We start from the raw sequence: 22,923 nt of genomic DNA on the forward strand, positions 1-22,923 counted from the left end.
TAGGCAGATTTGGGCCCAGGGGTCCCGCTCAAACTAAGGCATCATCCAAGGACAATACAGGTGGTAAAACTTTAAACCCCTACCCAGATCTAGCCAATGGTCAGAACAGTCTCCACAATTGAGTGGAGAGTGGGATATGACTTTCTCACATACTCTGGTGCCTCACATTTGACCATGTCCTCTGGAGAGGGAGATCTGGTGGCACTCAGAGGAAGGACAGCAGGTTACCAAGAAGAGACTTGATACCCTATGAGCATATACAGGGGGAGGTAATCCCCCTCAGGAACAGTCATGGGGGAGGGGAATAAGGGGAAAATGGGAGGGAGGGAAGAATGGGAGGATACAAGGGATGGGATAACCATTGAGATATAACAAGAATAAATTAATAAAATAAAATAAAATAAATCTTACCCAGTTCCTAGAGTTGTAATGAGGAAGATAGGAGCCACATGAAGAACACATGCAGTAGAGTTAATGAAAGTACAGACTGTTGGGGGGTGATGGTGCATGCCTTTAATCCCAGCACTCAGGAGGCAGAGACAGGCAGATCTTTAAGTACAAGTCCAGCATGGTCTGCAGAGTTCCAAGATAGCCAACGCTGCCCAGAAAAACCCTGTCTCAATAAACGATCAATCAAACAAACAAAAACCCAAACAAAACAAAACCAACAATCGAGCATGGGTCAGACTTTCTAAGACATAGAAGAAAATGAAAGATTCTATGACACATGACAGGATCTGAGAAGAATCAGTTTCCTATTGGCATAGCATATTGGCTCAAAATGATATTAGCACCAGCATGCAATAAAAGACAGACAGATAAACAAACAGAATAAAATATCTGTTGTGTTCATTCATGTTCCTTTTTACTTGACAATTCTGAGACACAGGGCCTCTTGACACTAGTGTTCACTACATGGCTATCTTATTTTTATTTTACTTAATTTACATTTTCTATAAATCCTGTGGGAATAATTATCTGCAGCTATACTATGCCAATCAAGCGATATATCACTGAGCCACATCAGCAACCTTTCACTGACATGTAAATTTTTCCTCCCTGATTTGGCCACTTAAAATTTATTATGATTTTTTAATAGTATGTACATGGACCCCTTTTCATTTTTCCTATTAAATTATTAGTTACTTTCTCTAATAGGTCACCACTATAGTATTTTTCACTGTTGAAATGTGTTCAGTGAAAGCATACGTACAAGCATATGCACATGCCTTTTTAAATTACGTATTTAATATGTAAGTTCACCAGGCTACTATAATTCACTACTGTGGTTACAGAAGAATATTGCTTAGATTTATCCCATGAACCTTTCCTTTTGTAGTCACAACTCAGCCCTTCCTGGTCACTGCACACCTTACACTTTCTCAGATCTGCCTGTTTTGAAATGTTGACAATTTGTACAACCTCAGTCTGGGTCTCAAAATGTTCAAGTCCTACATATAAGACCAACTAAAGCCCCATTTCCATAAAATTGCGCCCTAGCTGACTAAGCCATATTTGGAAATTCGGGTCAATGTCACTTGATATCACTTACCTGTGTGTTTATGACACTATTTTACTCTCAGACATATACTTTTGTGATTTTTTCCTTCTTTATTTGAATAATTAGATACTTATAACATCAAACAAATCAATATAATTTGAGATTTCATAAGATAGAGAAACACAGAAAACCAGTGGGGGTGCTAACTGAAATGATACCTGGGATGGGTTTGAGATACGTGGTATACTAGATTAAGCATTCATTGATCTCTGGGTGACAGCAAATATTGTCTCATATTTCCACTGCAATAATCTGTGCGTAAATGCCAAAGGCGTAGTTTGCTTTATTCCCCATCTTCTTCCAGAGGATAGCATTATTAGACTCAGGGCCCATCTTCATGCACTTTAACATCTTTATATAATTAAAGCTGAGGGTGCCTTTTTTTTTGTACACTTTTCACAGAGAAATTTCCTAATTAATATTTGCTGGATGCGTTCATAACTTAATCTTTTTTGGATGTGTTACTGGTATGTATTAACATTTAAAACTCTGCCCACTCTCCTTAAGAAATTCTGTTTAGAAATTCAGAAGAAAATTTGTTGATCTCTCTCTCTCTCTCTCTCTCTCTCTCTCTCTCTCTCTCTCTCTCTCTCTCTCTCTCTCTCTCTCTCTGTGTGTGTGTGTGTGTGTGTGTGTGTGTGTGTGTGTGTGTGTGTGTTTGTGAAGAAAAGGAAGAAATGTAATTTTCTCATCTCTACTTTGTACCTGGGTAATGACTTAACATAAAATAGTTATAAGATATTTATTTCTTTACTAATAAAGAATGTTACACACTTTTTTGGGTATTAAATGTGTGATAAGAGCTTTTGTCCAGGATCTTCTGATGTACAACTCTCTTTGACATACACAGCATCACACTAAACTTTAGGCTAAAGCCATACTGGTTATTTCCCCCTCTTACTAGAGACTACAGACAACTCAGCACATTAGAATGCTTGCCAGTTTTCATGTTCAATATATAAAAATCTTTATTCCTGCCAAAATTTTTGTGACCGGACAAATATATTTGTGTTTTATGTCTAAGATAGTTCTGAATTTATTCAAAGCCATCATTGTAATACTAACTATGGCACCACTGGTTAGAAATTTGATATTAGTTTAAGTGTATATAAAAAAGAAATTAGTAACCATTCATCCACTCAACTCCTGACTAGAAGATGTTGAATGTTTCTCTTGATTATGTATCCTCTGTGGGGAAGGCTTATAATTTATATGAACTCAACTGTTTTATTGAAAACATCAGTTGGAACATAAAAGAAATTGTCATCCCTCTAAATGAAATGTCATGCATTAACTAAGGAGAGGGTGTTTACTCCTACTTTGGGTGTTTTTATTTCCCTTTTCATTAAGGTCTTAGATAAACAGTATCATTGACTGACTGGATTTGAAAACAAACTCATCTCTGTTTATTCCAGAAAAAGTAAATATGGAAGCCAGAATATTAAAAAGAAAGATTCAGGGCTTCTTACTCCTACTCTACTTTTGATTCTCTTCTTCTCATCATTAAAGCAAAGGCTTCTGGGTAGGGAAATGAAAAAAAAAAGAGATAAACCTGTACATGTACCTGCAGGAAAGAGATAGTAAATTCTGTGTTTAGTAATGTATAATTGTTAATTAAAATTTTATTTGACATGGAAATGGTTGGAAAAACATGATGCTTGTTAAATGTTAGGCACTGTTTTGGTTAGTTTTATGTTAACTAGATACAAACTGGACTTGTCCAAAGGAACCTTCTTTATTTGAGAAAATGTCTCCATAAGATCCAGCTGTAGGACATTTAAATTAATCATTGAAGTGTGAGTCCCCAGCCCATTGTAATTGGTGCGATTCCTAGGCGGGTGGTCCTTGGTTACATATAAAAGTAGCAGCCTGAGCAAGCTATAATGAGCAAGCCAGTAAGCAAAACACCTCCATGGATTCTGCATCAGCTCTTGCTTAAAGGTTCCTAGCCTGTTTGGGTTTCTGGTCTGGTTGTCTTCAATGATGGACTATAATGGTGAAAGTGTAAACCAAATAAAATAACTTTTCTTTTTGGTCATGGTGCTTCATCACAGTAATAGAAACTCTAACTGGGGCGAGAAGGGTATTACTGTGGCAGACCTGCCAGGTTCTTCTGGAGAGGATTGTGGAACTCTGGGCTGCCAAAGTCATTGAGTGTTGAGAGCTCACTGTAGGATTTGGAGAGATAAGAATATTGAGAGCATTGTTGATGACAGAGACCTGGCTTGTGAAGTTTCAAAGGAAGTAAGCACACCATCAAGAATTTTGAGTTAAAAATATGTAGTTCTTGTTAGCTAAGGAAGAAGAACAGCTGTGATTAAGAAGAGACCAGCATCACTGAGGTGAAGTCTTCTGTGCTGCTGCTGATATTATAAGTTGGTGGTGTATGAATCAAGTTAATAGAGATGAGATATGATAGATATTGATTTTCATTCAGAATTTTAGACTCAACAAGATAGAAATGATGTTTACTTCGTTTGCTAAATACAAATAGACAAATCACTATGAATGTAACATTTATATAATTCCTGATTGTTTCATGGTTCTTCCTGCTCTATGTAGTTTATTTTAAAACATATAAATGTATATGTTTTAAAAAGAAATTTAATAAAAAAAAGAAGAAGAATCACCAAGGTGGTGCTAGTTTTGAAGGCATGAAGGAGGCATTAAGAACATCTGAGGCTTGGCACTGTGTTACCTGTTGACATCCTTGAAGAGAGTCCAAGAGGGGCTATTAGTGAAGTGCAGTCCAGTTGGAGTAGAAGACTCCAATGTTTTGAAGATGCTACTACCGTGATATGGCCACCCAGAACAGCAGCAGGGGTGGAATCCCAAATCCTTTGGAGGATCCCAAAAATAGCAAATGAATAACAAATAATTGTACATTGAGTTATATACACTTTTTGAGTTTTAGTTTTGCTTTGTTGAGACTGTAACTCACCCTTGGTTTTCCATCTTGAAGTAATAAAGTGTTTAACTTATTTTGTATTTTATAGGAGTTCACTGCTGAGTGACTGAACTTTAAAAGAGATTTTGGATTTTAAAGGAGACTTTGGATTTTTTTAAGAGACTGAATTTTAATGTGTTTGAATTTGTAATGGCTATGGGACTTTTAATGTTTAGAAAATGTTTTGTATTTTGATGTTGATATTAGTGAGTGATCTTGGGGATGAACAAGAAAGGAAAGGTTAAGAACTGACATTGATGTGTTTTTGTGTTAAATTGACAAGGGGTCAATTGGCCTGGTTATTTTTACATCAACTAGATACAAGCTCCTGTCTCACTTATCTTAATGATGGACTACAGTATGCAAGTGTCATCCAAATAAACACTTCCCTGCTCAGGTTGCTTTTGGACATGGTGTTTATAACAGTAACAGAAACCCTAACTAAGGCAGTAGCTTTAATGAAGGAGGCACTCTTTGTATACTCATAAAGAATCTGAGACATATAGAAATTAAGCAACATGCATAAGATCACAGATAATGGGTGGTAGAGATTGGACCCAAGAATATAATTGGAGTATGTGGTTTTCATCATCAGGTATCTGTAATTGCATCTTCCAAACTTAGCCAAATTATTTCCCAAACAGTTTATCTTGGGTACCTAACCTTTAGGTTTCTTCGGTTGAAAACCTGGCTCTACAATCTATAGTGTTCATTACAGTGCAAGCTCTTCTTCTGATTGCCTTATTCCCTAAATTTGTCTTCCCTGCAATGATCTGCTTCCTTCCAACACTACATCTGTGTTTGAGCTGGACCTCTTCACCGTGCATTCAATCCTGAATCTCCCTCCCTCCCTCCCTCCCTCCCTCCCTCCCTCCCTCTCTCCCTCTCTCTCTCTCTCTCTCTCTCTCTCTCTCTCTCTCTCTCTCTCTCTCTCTCTCTCTCTCACACACACACACACACACACACACACACACACACACACACACACACACACAGAGTGGGGAGAGAGAGACCGAGAGACACACAGAGAGACATGCATACAGTTAAGGACATACACTTAGCATTATTAAAGTTAACTTTTAATAATATTTCTTCATATAATAAAGCATTGATTCTGAAATATATCCTAGTTAATCATTTTTCCTTTTATTTTGTATCTTTCTTATTAACTTGGCCCCTGTAGTAGATTGTGTATGCTTGACCTAGCTTTACCCAATTCTCTCCATCCAAAGGCAGGCTTGTGTGTGGGAGATATTGCAGAGGTACCTCTATGAAAAGGTGAATGAATGATTATTTCATCAATATCACTAAAAGTTCAATCAATATAGGTTCCTAGAACAGCATCTTCATTAATATGCAGACTATGATAGCATTTCCAAGGTACAATAATAATAAAAACGAAAAAAATAAACCAATAAAAATTATAAAATAAAGTGAAGATTGTGCATATTGACCAACACAATCTGTTGATAAAGTTGCTATCAGTGATGTTCCCTTTGGGTGTCTGCTCCCTTTGAGATGAAAATATGAATTATGAGTTTTGGATTAGGGTTACGGGTGAAATGAGAAATAATGGTTAGAATAACAAAAAAATCTCCCAACTAAAAAAAGACAACATGAAAGTCACATAAGATGGCGTCTATATGGCATACTTAAACAACGAGAAACCCAGGAGTGGTAACTCTCTAGCCGTATGCTATAGAGAATGGCTCCTCTCCAGGGAATCAGATGTAATCCCCAAGCACCTTAACCAAACACATGGTGCCTTAAATTGCTTTCACAACATGCAGTTGCCCTGAACAATCTCTGTTCAAAAATGCTGAACGAGGACGACACCAATAAATGTGCTAAGGTGGGAGAGGGAAGGATGCTCGAAAGGCTTCATCCTAGACAGAGGCTTATAGGCAACTAGGAAATCCTGAGACGGGAGGCAAGAATTGCCAGTTGGTTACCCAATATCAAATGGTCAGGCCTGAAAACATACACATACAAGTAACAGTAAATTAAACAGATTGTAATTATATATCTGGGGATATATATCAATATATGCATATGTCTATATTTATGTATATATGCTCATATGTATAACTGTTGAATATATATGTATATATATCAACAATGAAATAACTAAGAAAAAGAGGATATGAATTTAAGGAAGAGCCAAAGCCTACATAAGAGGGGTTGGAGAGAGGAAAGGGAAGGAAGGAAGGATGTAATTATACTATCATTTCAAAAAATAAAAAAGGATGATAAAAATGTTCACAGATGGCTCCACATGGAAAGATCATGAAAGATCTTTGGAGTTTCCTGTGACTTCCCTTTCTATGATGTTAATTCATATCCAGATTAAAATGAAACTTTATGTATTTTTCTGGTAAGAAATTTTACAGGGAAAAGCCAAGTTTAAATTTTTCCTTTGTGGAGAATTGTAGATTTATTCAATTTCATCTAATGAGATGGTTATATGGAACTGTAGAAAACATTGAAATTCTTTCATAAAATGTGCCTTTGGAAAAATAAAAGATAAATGTATGTTTTAAAAATTACTGATGGATGGAATCCTATATTAAATATAAGGAGCATTCAGGCCTCCAAGCACCTGTTTAAGTTTGTGCCAATTCCAACATAGGCTTCCTAGGAACGACCTCACCCAGCAGGGTAGAGGGACAGTTACAGAGATCCCAAAGCTGGACACTGGACAGGGTCCCAGGAGTGTAGCGTGGCCCTGTCAGGCCACAGATGAAGAGGTCATATGTAGTACATAGGATACTATATAAACTAATGTCAGATGTTAGGGGAGGAGGGATCCCCTTTCTAAGCACTAGGGAAGGAGGGAAAGGGGATGAGAGAGGGGATGGGACCAGGAGTTGATAACAGAGGGTGTGGGATTGGAGGGGATGAGAAAGGGGGCTACAATGTAAAGAACTCAAACTGAAGAACAAGCAGGTAATTTATATTCCTAATCCCACTACACGGGAACAGCTCTGAGACTGGCAGAGATACGGCTGTAAAGGCATAGAGAGGCCTCATGTTGGTCACATTCTCAGTGACAGTATTAGAGGCCTTAGTAAGGCGTAAGGAAGCTTTGCAGATGGCTTAAGTTGACCCATAAAATGAGCAGAAAACTAGCTCTAACTTTTCTGTAGATCCTGCATACCTCATACAATTATCGTGTTAGAATTGTATAATGCTTGTGAGAAATTATGTTTTCAGAACAAAATAACCAGATACTGATGCTGGGTCAGACCTGACAGTAATCATTCCTCTCAGCATGATGGATGCTGACATCCTGCATCCACCTAGCTCCATTCCCAGATGATTCTGTTGCTGTTACCCATCAAATTTGGAAAGCTTCTTGGACAACATTGTAGAAAACTTTGGATCCAATTTGGACCACCATTTCATTCTCCTACTAAGCTTGGAATCTCTCAACATTAGAAACTGGACCACAAATGTAATCCCTGGCTTTCTTAACCATTTTCTCCAATTATTTTGGCCCCTTCCAAGACATTATTTGCCCCAATTCAACCTGAAGAAACCTTAAGAGAATGATGCCCCATTCCCTATAGAAGGGAGGGGGGCATCATATAGGTTTCTGTTTGCTCTCTTGGTCTACAAATGCTTATTCTCATCGGGAGGTAGTCATAAATCACTATTGGTGTTATACAGAGAAAAAACTAACTGAAACACAGGGACATCTCTCTTTTCCTTTATCTTGCATACGTAGGTAAGGAGATAGGAGCTGAAAAGAAAGAAAAGGAGATTTAAGAACATAGAGGGAGGATAGAACGAAAGCTAGATTATTGAACCTACTCCTTAACTCAAGGCCTTAATTGCTACTCATAATGAAGGTTATATCTAAGTCACTGCTATAGAATTTAGTAATTGAATCAACATGGGCATGTCAAATACTTGTCATATTTTAGAACAAGAATATATATCCTAAGTCTAACATACAGATATGACTCTATCAATATATGCCGTAACATAATTGAATAAGGTCTTCAAAAGCATCAGAGACACACAGAATATGGCATTTAAAGTTTTTTTTATAATTGTAAAAAATCTTTGATGAGACAAGTTAACACCTGATAACACCAGCTGACCTCAAAGAAGATGATGAGCATCAAAGAGCCTACTACTTATGGAGATGGCTTCAAATGTGGCAAACAAGCCACTGGGCAAAATGTCCTCGTTCCTGCCACAAACAGAATTCTGCCTAAAAATGGGCAGCTTAGATGCAGGCAGAGTCAATGGCCACACTTTAACAAGACAGAGTAAGCAAGTCCTCAATAGTTCCTGCCCTGCAAATAAGTCTGGCAGAGATACTGGGCCAGAAAGCGGAAGATGAGGCTCCAACGTTATAAAGAGTGCTGGGTGACTGTTCAGGCAGTGAACCGTCTAAGTCAATTGGTAAATTTTGGAAGTTGCTAACCCGCATTTCTGGTTCATTCAGGAATTTAAGTTTTATTTCTTCTCAAGACTCTGAGAGGCACTGAAGGCCAGATAGTATAGTTTTACAATCACGTTTAGTTGGTTAGGGCATAAGATCTTTTAAGATCAAGATAAAGAAGTTAAGCTTTTAGAGTTGAGATAGGATAGGTATTGAATTTCATTCAGAAATTTAGACCCAACAAGACAGGAAAGACATTTACTTCAAGCTAGATAAATACAAATAGCCAAACCACTATGAGTGTAACGTTTATAGAACTCATGATTCTTATGATTGTCACATGGTTCTCTCTGCTGTATGTAGTTTTTTATATGCATGCGTAATAAAATAAATGTACTAAAAGAAAAGCACTAGCTATACATCCAAATGAGTTTTATAGCCAAGGAGGACTATGAGGCTACTAAGGAGGGAATTCACTATAGCTTTAATCACATGATGGAGATAATTAAATAATAAGATTTTCACTAAAATATCAGAACATGTTAATTTATTTTAACAGCATAGATCAAGAGGGTGATTTCATAAATTCAAACTGGAATTGAAGAGAAGTAATTAGTGTTACTCTGTCTCAGGTGTGTGTGTGTGTGTGTGTGTGTGTGTGTGTGTGTGTGTGTGTGTGTAATATATCCTATTATACCTCATGGTATACACAAATATCAACTGAAAGTGAAGAAAGCAACATACTAAAAGCAAATATAAGTACATATGTGTATCTTAGCATTTTTCCAGTGAATATACTAACCTAAACTAGGATTACTTAAATGGTTACATAAGAAAGAATTCATATCATAAGCAGATAATTACTAATTATAATTAGCACACTAAATGTTTGTATACAATTGAGTACTTATAAAGAACCTGAAATAGTGTTTGCATGATTGAACATTTTCCTGACAATCATGTTTATATAATAACTATTATCTCAATAAAAATAATAAGCATTTTAGAAAAGTTTATGTCAATTACCTCCAAATCAGCTGTCTCTCTCCTAGGTCCTGAGACTGCTATAGGACACATCCCAGATGAGAAAGGTCAGGTGTAGATTTCTGATTGTCATCAATGATGTGAAATAATCTTCCCAGAGGGAAAAAAGGAATCATTTTCATGTGCATGAATGAACGTGCTTGAAATAAAAATAAATACAGTTGGAAATTTAACTGGGCTATATCAAAATTAAATTATATTTGGTCTTAAACAAAACAAAGCAAAACACATGTGGCAAAAGGTCTACAAAAATACCATAGAGTTTTGTGTGTACATTCATGAGTGTGCATGCGTGTGTGCGTGCGTGCGTGCGTGCGTGCGTGCGTGTGTGTGTGTGTGTGTGTGCGTTTTATCCATCCCCTACTGAGCATGGGGTTTCCCTCTTGTGTGGTTTATATAACTTGTGAGACTTCACCAGAGCTATAGTTTTTCTTCTGCACCCAATTGTCAATTAGAAATAGCTCTTGGGAACAGTCATAGGGGAGGGGAATAAGGGGAAAATGGGAGGGAGGGAAGAAGGGGAGGATACAAGGGATGGGATAACCATTGAGATGTAACAAGAATAAATTAAAAAAAAAAAAGAATGAGCGCTGATGTCTACTTGCTCCTCTTAGTGCTGGGACCCGTCTGTCTTGAATCTGTATAAGCCTTGCTCTGTTTGAGACTCTAAAAAAAATCTTACTGGTCTTTTGCTTGTATGTTATGGTTTCTGATTTTGTGTTTTTATGTTTTTGTTTGTCTGTGTTTCTTGTATTCTTTTTTGCTTTTTTAAGGTTTTTTTTTAGCTTTTTTATTAATTTATTCTTGTTACATCTTCTTTGCTTTTTAAAATTATGATTTGTTTGATTCTGTTCTTTTATTTGATGGTTTTCTAAAGATAGAGAGAAAATGAAAGCATGGAGTTGAATGGGTAGGGAGGTTGGGAAAATCTGGGAGGAGTTAAAGGAGGGGAAATTATGACCAGAATATATTTTCAATTAAAAAGAAAAAGACATATAGGAGCTGGGAAGCTGGCTTAGTTGGTGAAGTGTTTATCACACAAGCACGTGGACCTGACTTTGGATTTTCACAATATGTGCAACAAAAAGACTTCTCTGTAGTATGAATCTGTAATCCCAGAACCAGGGATGTGGAGACAAGCAGATTCCTGGGGCTCACTGATCTGCCATCCCTCCTGAATCAGGAACTCCAGCTTCGGTGAAAGATTCCATTTCAGAAAAGGAGATATAGAGCAACCGAGGAAGATTAAGATTGACCTGCTGCCTCTACACATATGTTCACACATATTCAGGTATACCTACATATATATGCACAAACTCATAGCTAACTAGCTATACATAACACACACACACACACACACACACACACACACACACAGAGAGAGAGAGAGAGAGAGAGAGAGAGAGAGATACTACACCTAAATCCATACATGCACTAAGAAAAACAATTTTGGAACATTGTAGTTTCACAAGAAGATAACCTCATTAATGAGATTAGGCAAGACACAGGCATTCATCGGCCGTGCCTCTGTGAAACAGGTAAGTGTTCTAGAGACATAAACAACTGGTAAACCTCCAGGCTACAGGTCACAGATCATAGCACAGGGAGCTCTTTACACAAGGATGTGAAACACTAATTCAATGGCCCCAGATTGCTCTCAATTCCACCACTGACTCCAATGACAACATACATTATCCCAGGAATTAGAAATCTATAATTCACAGGCTGAAACCGATGTACACCCTCTTCTTATGTGCCCACGATTTCAAAACACTCTTGATTTTTTTTTACAATTAAAATAAAATAAGATATTGAAAATCACATGTGATGAAAATGGTCGTGGCTATAGATAGAATTTTATTGGAACATAGCACATCAGATGATTTGCAGTACACCAATGGAGAAGGTTTGACAGAACTCTATATGCTGCACAGCCCTATACCATATGTTCCCTAGTCCTTTAAAGAACTGGAGTGCAATTTTTGAAGATACCCTCACAAGCCGTGCTAACTGGGACTTACTGAGATACTTGAGCCCCACTTGCCTCATATGTTAGGAGATGTTGATACTAACTCCTGGGCTGTTTGGATAAAACATTTGCACAATAAGAATATGTGGAACCAATGAATAGATGAAAAAGAAACCGTGGCCTATGAGGACGGACGGTCCTGGAGGACCTGATGCTGCACTTTCCAAACTGAGAGTAATAACAGGATACAACAAAGAATGTTTCCTAACCTTATCCTAGGCACTGATGTGTTTCTCCAGGGAGAGGACTCCACATTGCGACTACTGACCTTAATAAAAAAAAGCAAGCCAGTGTAACTTAGTGAGACAGCCATTCTTTCACTCAAATGGCACACATGCAGTCAAGCCCTCCCTTTACATTGCTTAGCATAGACACTTGATCTAAACTCCATACTTTCCTCAAAACAATGTACCATTGTCAAACCCAGTGGGTCTTGAAAAGATCCACTGGCATATGCAGACTGAATAAGGTCCCCGAGGAGGAGCATTGGTTCAAACAGGAGGTATGCATGGAGGGGTCAGCCTAGACTTCAGCCAAAGTATTTTTTCTTTATATCTATCCATAAATACCTTTAAGAACGAAGGGGGGAAATGTAGTATGAGAACAAAGGTTGACACATTTAAGACTGGGAACTAAATTAAGCCCTAGTCTTTTCTCTGTCATCACTACAAATAGAAAACAAATCCAGGAACTCTAATGTTCTTGGATGTTAAATTACACTCATTTCAAATTTTATAACTGATTATAACTTGTTTCAAGACAACGCTGGGACTTCTGCACAACTAAATAATTGGTGCTCAACATTGTGAATGCCAAGTGGAAAGACCAAAAGAATGGCAGGCTTAAAGTCAGGGGAGTGGAGCAAAGTTAATATGCTTGCCGAGCTGTGTAACGAAATCAGCTTTATTTTAAATACATATTTGAAATTAAGTCAACACAAGAACACACCAGCAATATGTCTCCTGGGATAACTCAGTATAAATAAAACGTAATACAGGAGATTGGGATCTTTTCTACATGGGTATGTCTGGACATGCCTTTGTAAGAGTTATTGGAAGAGCTTAGATTATCACAGTAGAGTAACACAAAGATTTTCAGTGTCCCACATTACAGTTCTCTGCGAATCTAAAAGTGTCTTCTACAAAGATTTGAAGTATTCTCTTCTCTGAGCCATTTTTCTTTTCTGATTTTTAGTATTTCACCAATCAGTATGGTCTTATAATTTCATCTTTTAGGAGCCTGCTTGCCCTCAAATGCCACCCCAAGTGGTGTACTTCTTCTAACTCTCTGTTCTAAAGGTTCTATAACCTCGACATCAGTGCCTCCAGGCAACAACCAACTGGTCCATTCATGAGACGATGGAGGCCTTATTTGAACCACCAACTGTGGCACACTGTTGTTTTCACATGATTAGGTTATAGGTTCCTTGATGGGACAAAGCTGTTCTCAGGTAAGATGCCAGTAGGAATGCAAGCTCTAAATACTGTTTATGAGCTACTCGTCAAAGGCCCAGAAAGAAAGCACATGACAGGGAAAGTTGGGTAATCTGCTACTACCACTGAATCTGACCTTTCAGAACCGAAAGATGAAGCTCTTAGTTATGAACTCTTGGTTTTAATTGTAGACACAGTTATAAAACCTGGAAAATGAGAGTTGATGTTAGAGGTGCTTACATTCAAGCACCTACTGTGAAATACAACAATATAGCTCAGATAATTCAAATAAAACTATGTAACCCCTCTGCAGCCTTCATCCTGCAGTTGCAAAGTAAGTGCTAGGCAATATGTGCATATACTTGTCAGGAGCTGGGTGAATATTCAAATAATTGCTTCATTATTGTGCAGCTACCAAGGATGTGTACTCCATATTTAGGGTTGAGAATAAAGTTTTCTCTGACTATAAACACATCTCCAACTAATTCTTTCACTAATCCAGTTCCAGTTCTGTTTCATGAGGCTATCTATGTTCAACCTGACACTTTCTACAAATGCTTAAAATAATTTCTGTCCTCAAGTGGACATTTACGAGATCAAATGAAAACTAGTGTCTGCCCATTAAGTGTGGTTAAAAAGAGACTGCGATGTACAAACACATTATTTCCAGCACCTTAATACAAACGTGGTTGAGATGCAATAAATAGGACTGACGGGATACAGAGTAGTTATTTTGTTTTTTTGTTTTTTTGTTTTTGTTTTTGTTTTTTGTTTTTTTTTTATTTTTTTCCTCCTTTATTAATTTATTCTTGTTACATCTCAATGGTTATCCCATCCCTTGTATCCTCCCATTCTTCCCTCCCTCCCAATTTCCCCTTATTCCCCTCCCCTATGACTGTTCCTGAGGGGGATTACCTCCCCCTCTATATGATCATAGGGTATCAAGTCTCTTCTTGGTAACCTGCTGTCCTTCCTCTGAGTGCCGCCAGGTCTCCCCCTCCAGGGGACATGGTCAAAGGTGAGGCACCAGAGTATGTGAGAAAGTAATATCCCACTCTCCACTGTACTGTGGAGAGTGTTCTTTCCATTGGCTAGATCTGGGTAGGGGCTTAAGGTTTACCGCCTGTGTTGTCCTTGGCTGGTGCCTTAGTTTGAGCGGGACCCCTGGGCCCAAATCTCCCTATCATAATGTTCTACTTGTAGGCTTCTAGGACCCTCTGGGTCCTTCTACTTTGCCTTTCTCCCATGATTCTCTCATCTAGAGTCCCACTAGAATGTCCTCTCCTCTGTCGCAGTTTCCTGGTAAGTGAAGGCTTTCGAGCCTGGAACATATTGGCACAGGAGACAACTTCCTGAACAGAACACCAACAGCCCAGGCATTAATGTCAACAATTAATAAATGGGACCTCATGAGGCTGAGAAGCTTCTGTAAGGCAGGTGACACGGTAAAGAGAACAAAGCGACAGTCTACAGACTGGGAAAAAATCTTCACCAACCCCACATCTGACAAAGGTCTAATATCCAAAATATATAAAGAACTCAAGAAATTAAAAACCACCAAACCAAATAACCCAATTGAGAAATGGGGCTTGGAACTAAACAGAGAATTCTCAACAGAGGAATACCAAATGGCTGAGAAACACTTAAAGAAATGCTCAACCTCCTTAGTCATCAGGGAAATGCAAATCAAAACAACGCTGAGATTCCATCTTACACCCATCAGGATGGCTAAGATCAAAAATTCAAGCGACACCACATGCTGGCGAGGATGTGGGGAGAGAGGAACACTCCTTCATTGCTGGTGGGAATGCAAACTAGTACAGCCACTTTGGAAATCTATCTGGTGCTATCTCAGAAAAATGGGAATAGAGCTTCCTCAAGACCCAGCTATTCCACTCCTTGGAATATATCTAGAAGATGCCCCAGCACACAGCAAGAAAATTTGCTCAACCATGTTCATAGCAGCCTTATTCATAATAGCCAGATCATGGAAACAGCCTAAGTGTCCCTCAATAGAAGAATGGATAAAGAAACTGTGGTACATATACACTATGGAATACTACTCAGCTATTAAAAACAAGGAATTCCCGAAATTTGTGGATAAATGGATTGAGCTAGAAATGATCATAATGAGTGAGTTAACCCAGAAGCAGAAAGACTCAAATGGTATATACTCACTTATATCTGCATATTAGCCCAATGGGCATGTCCCACAAAAGCCTTCACTTACTAGAGTAGTTATTTTGATTAAGCTTGGATCCTGGCTGTCTCAACAGATGTCTCACTTGTGGCAATTGTCTCACCTTCTCAGCTGTCAGTACAGATGGCATTGGTATGACCACGTTCACATTTCCCTTCCCAGTACAGTGAATATTAGGTACAGCAAAAAGAAGAGTAATGCTAGATAACGGCCATATGTGATTTAATTATCAAAGAGATAGGGGTTTGAAAGGTGAGACATATAAAGCCAAATTTAGCCAACAAAACATAGGTGGCTACAGACCTAGCAGAGCTTTCTCATCACAACCTCCAGAGTGATGCCAAAGACAGAGGAAATTAAAAAAAAAAAAAAAGAAAGTGAAGCTGTTTCCCCAGATACTTTCCACGAGAATATTGATGGTAAAATTGTGTTACCTAAATTTTCCTCACCATGCTTTAAAAAAGCAGATTGCAAGTCTCAACTGGAGGTCAATATAGACCATAATACTACAATTTCCAATGAAGAATAACAAGCCTAAAGAAAGTGCTCTTGGAGAAGACAATAAAAGTGAGTTTCCAGGGAGCTTCATTCAAGTTATGTGTTGGAGTTTTGGGTTATTGGATTTTGGGTTGCAAGTTTATGTACTTTATAAATATTTACATATTGGACTAGAGGTGCACACTCCTCTGCCTGTAGTTTCAGCCCTTGGTTTAGATCTGTGACCCATGACTGACATAGTAGAGATGCTAAATGAATAACAGCAGAAAGGACTGTAAGTTGGTGTGTGTGGTGTGGTGGTGGTGGTGGTGGTGGTGGTGGTGGTGTGTGTGTGTGTGTGTGTGTGTGTGTGTGTGTGTGTGTGTGTGTGTGTGTGTTGTCATTTGATTTGACCTCTTGGAGACAATTCTACTTCTGTGGGGTAGGGTGGCAGGTAGCTTACATTGCAGCTTAGAAGAGTCTCAAACTTGTGGCAGTCCTCCTGCCTCAGACTCTCAAGTTCTGGGATTTCCAGGCATGAGCAGCCATATGATGTGTTTCTTCTCTGGGGAAATTATATGCTTCAAGAGCATTTATCATTCAAATGCAAAACTTTCGTCCCAATGGAATGAAATCACTCTGATTGTACACTAATTAAAATGGTAGAATGCAGGAGATTGTGTTCTGCAGCATTTAAAAATATGACTAGCATAAACTGTGCAAATAAGAAATAAACCAGGATTGCCAAATCCTATTGCCTCAAATCAGGAATCTCTGGTAGAATTCATCCTTGTTAGTACAGGCAATCAAGAGTATCTTGCAATAAAATCTACAAGTATTGGAGTAATTTGAAGGAGTTGGGTAGAAATTGGGTGTTAGGACACAGAGGACTTCTGTCCTTTCTCCTTCCTCCATCAGATGCAAACTGAGTAGCCAAGTATCCCAGGGTTTCTAGTGGGTCATATCTCCAACTATGACTATAACTTAATTTATGAAACACATCCATTTTATGCATGGCATTTTCTAGGAACCCAAACTCTACAAATGCATAGATTGTTAATTAACTATAAACAATACATAATCAGATATCGCCTATTAAGAACCTTCCATAGATACAGATACTTCACAGAGCATGTTATTACTTCATTTATCTGAAGGTCCAGCTATCACACCGATGAGGCAATTAGATAGGCTAATTTGCCTTCTTTCTTTTCCCAGAGCACATTCCCATAAACAATGAATAGATTGTAGATGAATTGACTTAACTTTTTCTTGCATACCAAGTAAAAATAAATAGAGATTATCTAACAAATATCAGATATAATTACAAATGTTTTAAATATGAAAAGGGTCTTGGCAGTTGAAAAATACAGAATCAGACATCAGAAAAGGTAGCTTTTTCTTTGTACATCGAGTTCACTATAACTCAGTTTTCATATTGTCCCAAACTCTGCGCTTTAGTGGTGTTTTCCCGTGATAAGTCTGATCTTTGCCAGCTGGTTTGTCTTACAGTTAGAACATGAGCTTCACAGTGAGGCTTGAAGATCAACAATGTTGTTTAATCTTTTACTAACTCTTGACATGTAATCTATTTGGTAAAACAACCAAGTTCCTAAAAAATGAGGATTATGAGGGCCTGGCCTCTCCACCATCTGACCACGCCCTCCTCATCAGAGGTCTGAGGAAGGGAAATAGGGCAGACGAGGGAGAGAGGGTAGGAAGGGGAAGATAAGAGCAAGGGGATAACAATCGGGATGTAAATGAATAAATTTTTTAAAATGAAAAGATAAAAAAGATAGTGCCATCATTTTGTATGGCATGTGCTGACTGGCATAGGAAAAAAATGAGGAGAGAGCATCTTTACAAATAGTGGAGAAACAGGTTCATTTCTGGATATTAGAAAAAAAAATACGAGAGTGCAGTTATCTGAAATGGACATGATAAGAAGGTGGTTGAAGAAAAACAAAATGAAAGAGAAAACAGCCACAGTGAAGGGTTAATATTAGAAGGGCAAGTAAGTGAAAAACAAAACTGAAAAGACTGACTGGGTCAATGTAATCTATTTATCAAACTTTTACAAGATTAGTTCAGCACCAGAGAGGATTACTGTTATAATAATCACCATTATAGATAATAAGATCTTATTAAACCAAACAATGCTTTTAGAAAATAGAAACATACATTTCCTGGGAATTTAGAATGAGAGTGGCTTTCTTTGCTTGGCACAGTACATGCAGTTATAAAAGACAGAAACAGGTGTTTGCTCCCAGGCGTCCCGTCCCAGCAGCCTCAGGAATTTTTACACTCACCGTGGAGAATGTCGACCTCAATTTTGAGCTTATAATTCATATTTATAAAGTTACTATTTAAACTTCTTTGTGTTTCTGTTAGCACTGCTTTGCAAAAGAATTACCATGAGCCTGAATAAATACAAGGATATTAATAATTATTGAAGAGTATTCTGGAAAATGCAAGAACAAATATTTTATTCATTTAAAGAGACTGAGTTAGGTTGGAAAATCAATATTTTAATGTCAATAGAACCCCAAGTAATGAGATTTGGCTCAAGAGGCCTTTGCTACATTGTTATCACCCTTTCCAAATGTGGTACACACCAGTTTTGTTTTGTTTTGTTTTTGTTGTTACTGTGCTATTTTGGGTGTGTGTGTGTGTGTGTGACTACAGTAATTGAATGCTCTAGCAACAATGACGTAAGCAAGATATTTCATTTTTCTCCCAGAAAATCATCCTTTTTATGATTCTTTGGCTTACGTGGTCATTCTGTGATAAAAGAGAAAGTGTCTTATTGCATCTATCTACCTAGGAGCCACTGGGTATAGGGACATCCTCAAGATTCAAGACTACTCACAGATACTTCAGGCTGCATGGAGGGGGACTGTGAAAAGGGAGAGACCATGTCCTCATTTCACTTTTAATATTTTTATATAATCTTTTTTTACTTTTGAAATTACAATTTCATTACCCTTTTCCTTTCCCCTTTCCAGCCCCTCCTATGCGCCTCATTGCTCTCCCTCCCTCCCTCCCTCCCTCCCTCCCTCCCTCCCTCCCTCTCTCTTTCTCTTAAATTAATGACTTCTTTTTCTTTAATTATTATTATACAAATACACATGTATACTACATATATGTGTTTCCACACACACACACACAATGATATATTTGTACAGTGTGTACAAATGGTCTCTACAGTGATACCTGTATGTATGCGTTATCAGAGCTGACTACTTAGTATTGGATAACCAATTTGGGGGTCTCTTAGATAGGGAAGACTATTTCTTCTGCTCTTGGCACTTCCCTGTCGTCCATTGTTCACTAGGGTTAAGGTTCCACAAACTTCTGTGTTAACATGCTAGTTGTTGTTGTCCTTTTTCAGGTCTTATTTAGGCGGCCCTGTTGATGCGATCATGAGCGTAGTCTCTTGGAAATTTCTGGAAGACACAGTCTCACAGCACACTTTCTGTTCCTCTGGTTTTAACAATCTTTCTTCCCTCTTTCTTGCTATAATCCCAGAACCTTAACTGTAGAAATTGTGTTGTAGATATGTTTGTTATGACTGGCTACAAGATAATATCCTGTTCTTTGCATTTTGATTATATGTAATGATCCCTATACAGAGATGAGGGGGCAAGATTTAACAGTACATATTAATGTAAAGAGAAACATTTAGAATTTTATGCTGGTTTAGTAAAGTGGTGGTTGTAGATTCTCCTCCAATATCTATGAATTTGCTAGTCCTAGGTAGTTTGCTAGGTTTTAAGTTCTTCCTGTTGTGCAGGCGTTGAGTCCAATTAGAGAGCTGTTGGTTACTACCAAAGTATGTGTGCCACTATTGCATACTTAGGATTATCCTGTCATGTTGGCTGTTGATGTGTCATAGCTGGGTAGGGCTGTTGGTTACTTCCATCAGCTGGAAGCTTTCATAGAGTGTTCTGGCACTATGAAAGCTAGTGTTAGGGAGAACTCTTTCAGATGAGAAACATCTCAGGTCCTCTGGGTCCTGTATCCAAAGCACATGGTGCTTTCAGAAATTACTTTCTACCAAGGCATGCTGTTGTCTACAAGGGTTCTTTCCTTGCATGCAGTCTGCTACATTTATGTAGAAAAATGTGGATTCTATATTGGACTTCTAAAGCTAGGGCTTACAACAATATATATATTGTTGTAAGTTTTGAAAATCAATCTATATATATATATAGATAGATAGATAGATAGAGAGAGAGAGAGAGAGAGAGAGAGAGAAGCCATCTTATATAAACATGCACAAGTATACTTATTTTAAAATAAGTATGTTAAATACAAACAAGTACAACACTTTTACTCTTAAGTGTTAATGTTTAGTTAATGTTAAGACATAATCACCTGACTTTATCTTTTTTTCTGTTCTGTTTTCAGTACAAGGAATGAAAACTAGGACGTTATGCTCTAGAGAAAAAAATCTACTATGGAGATACATTCCCTGCTCCTAGCATGGCTCCCATTATATGGATTCTGAATTTAATTAAATATAAATGCATAAGAATATAAATTATTTCAAAAAAGATGTCAACCTTCAGAGCCTTTAGATAAATATGACCGAGAAATCTACTTGTTCAAATATTGGACTATACACTCCATGTACGGAAGTGGTGTGTATAAATCTCATTACAAATCTGAAATAAGTAAGAAAGAAATTTGACTACATAAAGTAGTAATAATAAAAACTTTTGTTTAAAAGTTACTAAATATACTTATATGCATATTACAGATCAAGGTATCAGAATATATATCTTCAAGACTTTCAAACAATATTTATACTTTCACTCTGATATAGTGGAGCAAGTATTCATTATACATTGTTACTACTTATTAAATGATCCAACAAATTCTGAAAGAACAGATTTGCCATTCACAGGTAATGTTTATAGAGAAGATAGTTGTGGCAGTGACTAGTCATTTGCCAATAATGCCTTTACATCAACTTAAAATGCAAAGAAATACTGCTAAACCATACAGATGGATACAGCAGATGTCCAGACCACTTAGTAGTTTATAAAGCTACTTGCACAATCATCAAAGCCTCTGTGTGTGTCACTTTACCAGCCCAATTGCTGAGAGGCAGTGCACAGGTTTCACTGAATGTTTTATGTTGAACATCTTCCACTGCACAGAGAAGTCAATTTCATCCAGCAGGAAAGATTTGTATCCACGCCATGTTCAATTCTTAAACACAAGTCACATCAGCACTAAGAAGTAATAACCTTCAAAAGCAGAAACTTAGATGATCTGACAGCTCTACCAATATGCAGAGTGATCAAGATGCCCCCACAGTGAAGTAAAAATATTTTAATGGAGGCACAATAATTGATCAAAGAGACACTCAGCCCTCCTGGGTCTGCAGTGAGGCCATTCCAAGTCCTTAAATCTGACATAAAGCTCTAATGGAAACCCAGGGGGGCACTTCTAACAATTTATTTTACTATAAGTGAATTTCCAGGACCTTAAATTACGAGAGAGAGAGAGAGAGAGAGAGAGAGAGAGAGAGAGAGCCCAGTTGCTTGCTATATTAGCCTGTCTTTTCTGTTTCTGATTGCATTATTGATTAACTTCAAGATTTTCATCGTTAATAATTTCATAATAAGCAACAAATAACTAGGAGACATGTCACTGGATAATTCCACTGGTGAGTAATGCTTGTTTATGAACAGAGTTGGAATTTTAGAATCAACATGGCATTTATAACCACTGGTTCCAGCTCTCAACATTCTTTCTTGTTGCCTCTCAAAGGTTAGCTCAAGCTATCTTTAAAAGAATTGGACACTTATATACTCATGATGCTAATACACACTTTCACCTGCCACAAACTTATGCCAACCTGCTAGCATTTTAATAGAACCTGATAACTATGAGAAATCTCTGAAACATTATTCTAGTTTCTTAGGAAACTTCCCACAGCCATGGACAAAATAGCTTTGAGTAATAAGGAGGGGCTACTTGCAATTAGACTATTCAAATACACAAGTGGCTGCAAACTGCACCTTGACCAAGACCTGAGAGAGAACATCCATAAGCTGCTACCAAAGCAAAGGAAAGTATACTTCTAATTATTTGCTTATGGATGTTATTTATTAAACAATTCTATTAATATTGCTACCAATGCTTATCCCTGTATGTGTAGTCTGTGTCTGTGTGTACATTTGTCTATGTGTGTGTGTGTGTGTGTGTGTGTGTGTGTGTGTGTTTCTTTTTTGCCATGTTGCACATGTGGAAGTACAGAGGACAACTGTTATGAGTCAGGTCGTTCCTTCAAGCTCAGATTCCAGGATTATCAGGTTTTGCACCAAGCAGCTTGTCCTGCTGTGCCATCTCACTAGCTTGAAAATGGTGGGATGAATCTGACCATAATCCATAATATGATATTGTCTAATAACTACTACAAACATGGTTAAAATGAAATTAGTATTCTTTATGTTAGAAGTATTTTAGATTCAAAATGCTTAGTGCATTACTTCTAACATCCTTCATTTATTTGAGACATCCAACTTCTTAAGAGTTATTTAGTATTATTATTTCTAAGTTTTACAGAATATGGGACTAAGATATATTATATGTCAGCAGTAGAGCACTTGCTTAATAAGATCCAAGGTTTGCTCTCTTGTAATGCAAAAATAAAATTTATTTCCTTCAAGTCTTTCACTTGATGCATCTTTGTAAGTCTACGTAGATTCTAAATCATTCCAATAGTCAGGACACTAAACTATGTCATTCCAAGATTTCCTTGTTTCTTTGTACCCAGGTGAAATTAATCTGCTCCCTCCTTAGCCCTGGAAAACATAGATTTGTAT

General features: G+C 37.6%; 1 long non-coding RNA gene across 2 annotated transcripts in view; it reads left to right on the forward strand.

Moving 5' to 3' along the window:
• Positions 1 to 22,923, forward strand: part of LOC311596814 — a 140,297-nt gene that overhangs the window by 49,059 nt on the left and 68,315 nt on the right. The window lies entirely within an intron of this gene.

The sequence above is a fragment of the Acomys minous genome (assembly GCF_964271855.1).
Source record: "Acomys minous genome assembly, chromosome: 4".
Classification (NCBI taxonomy): Eukaryota; Metazoa; Chordata; class Mammalia; order Rodentia; family Muridae; genus Acomys; species Acomys minous.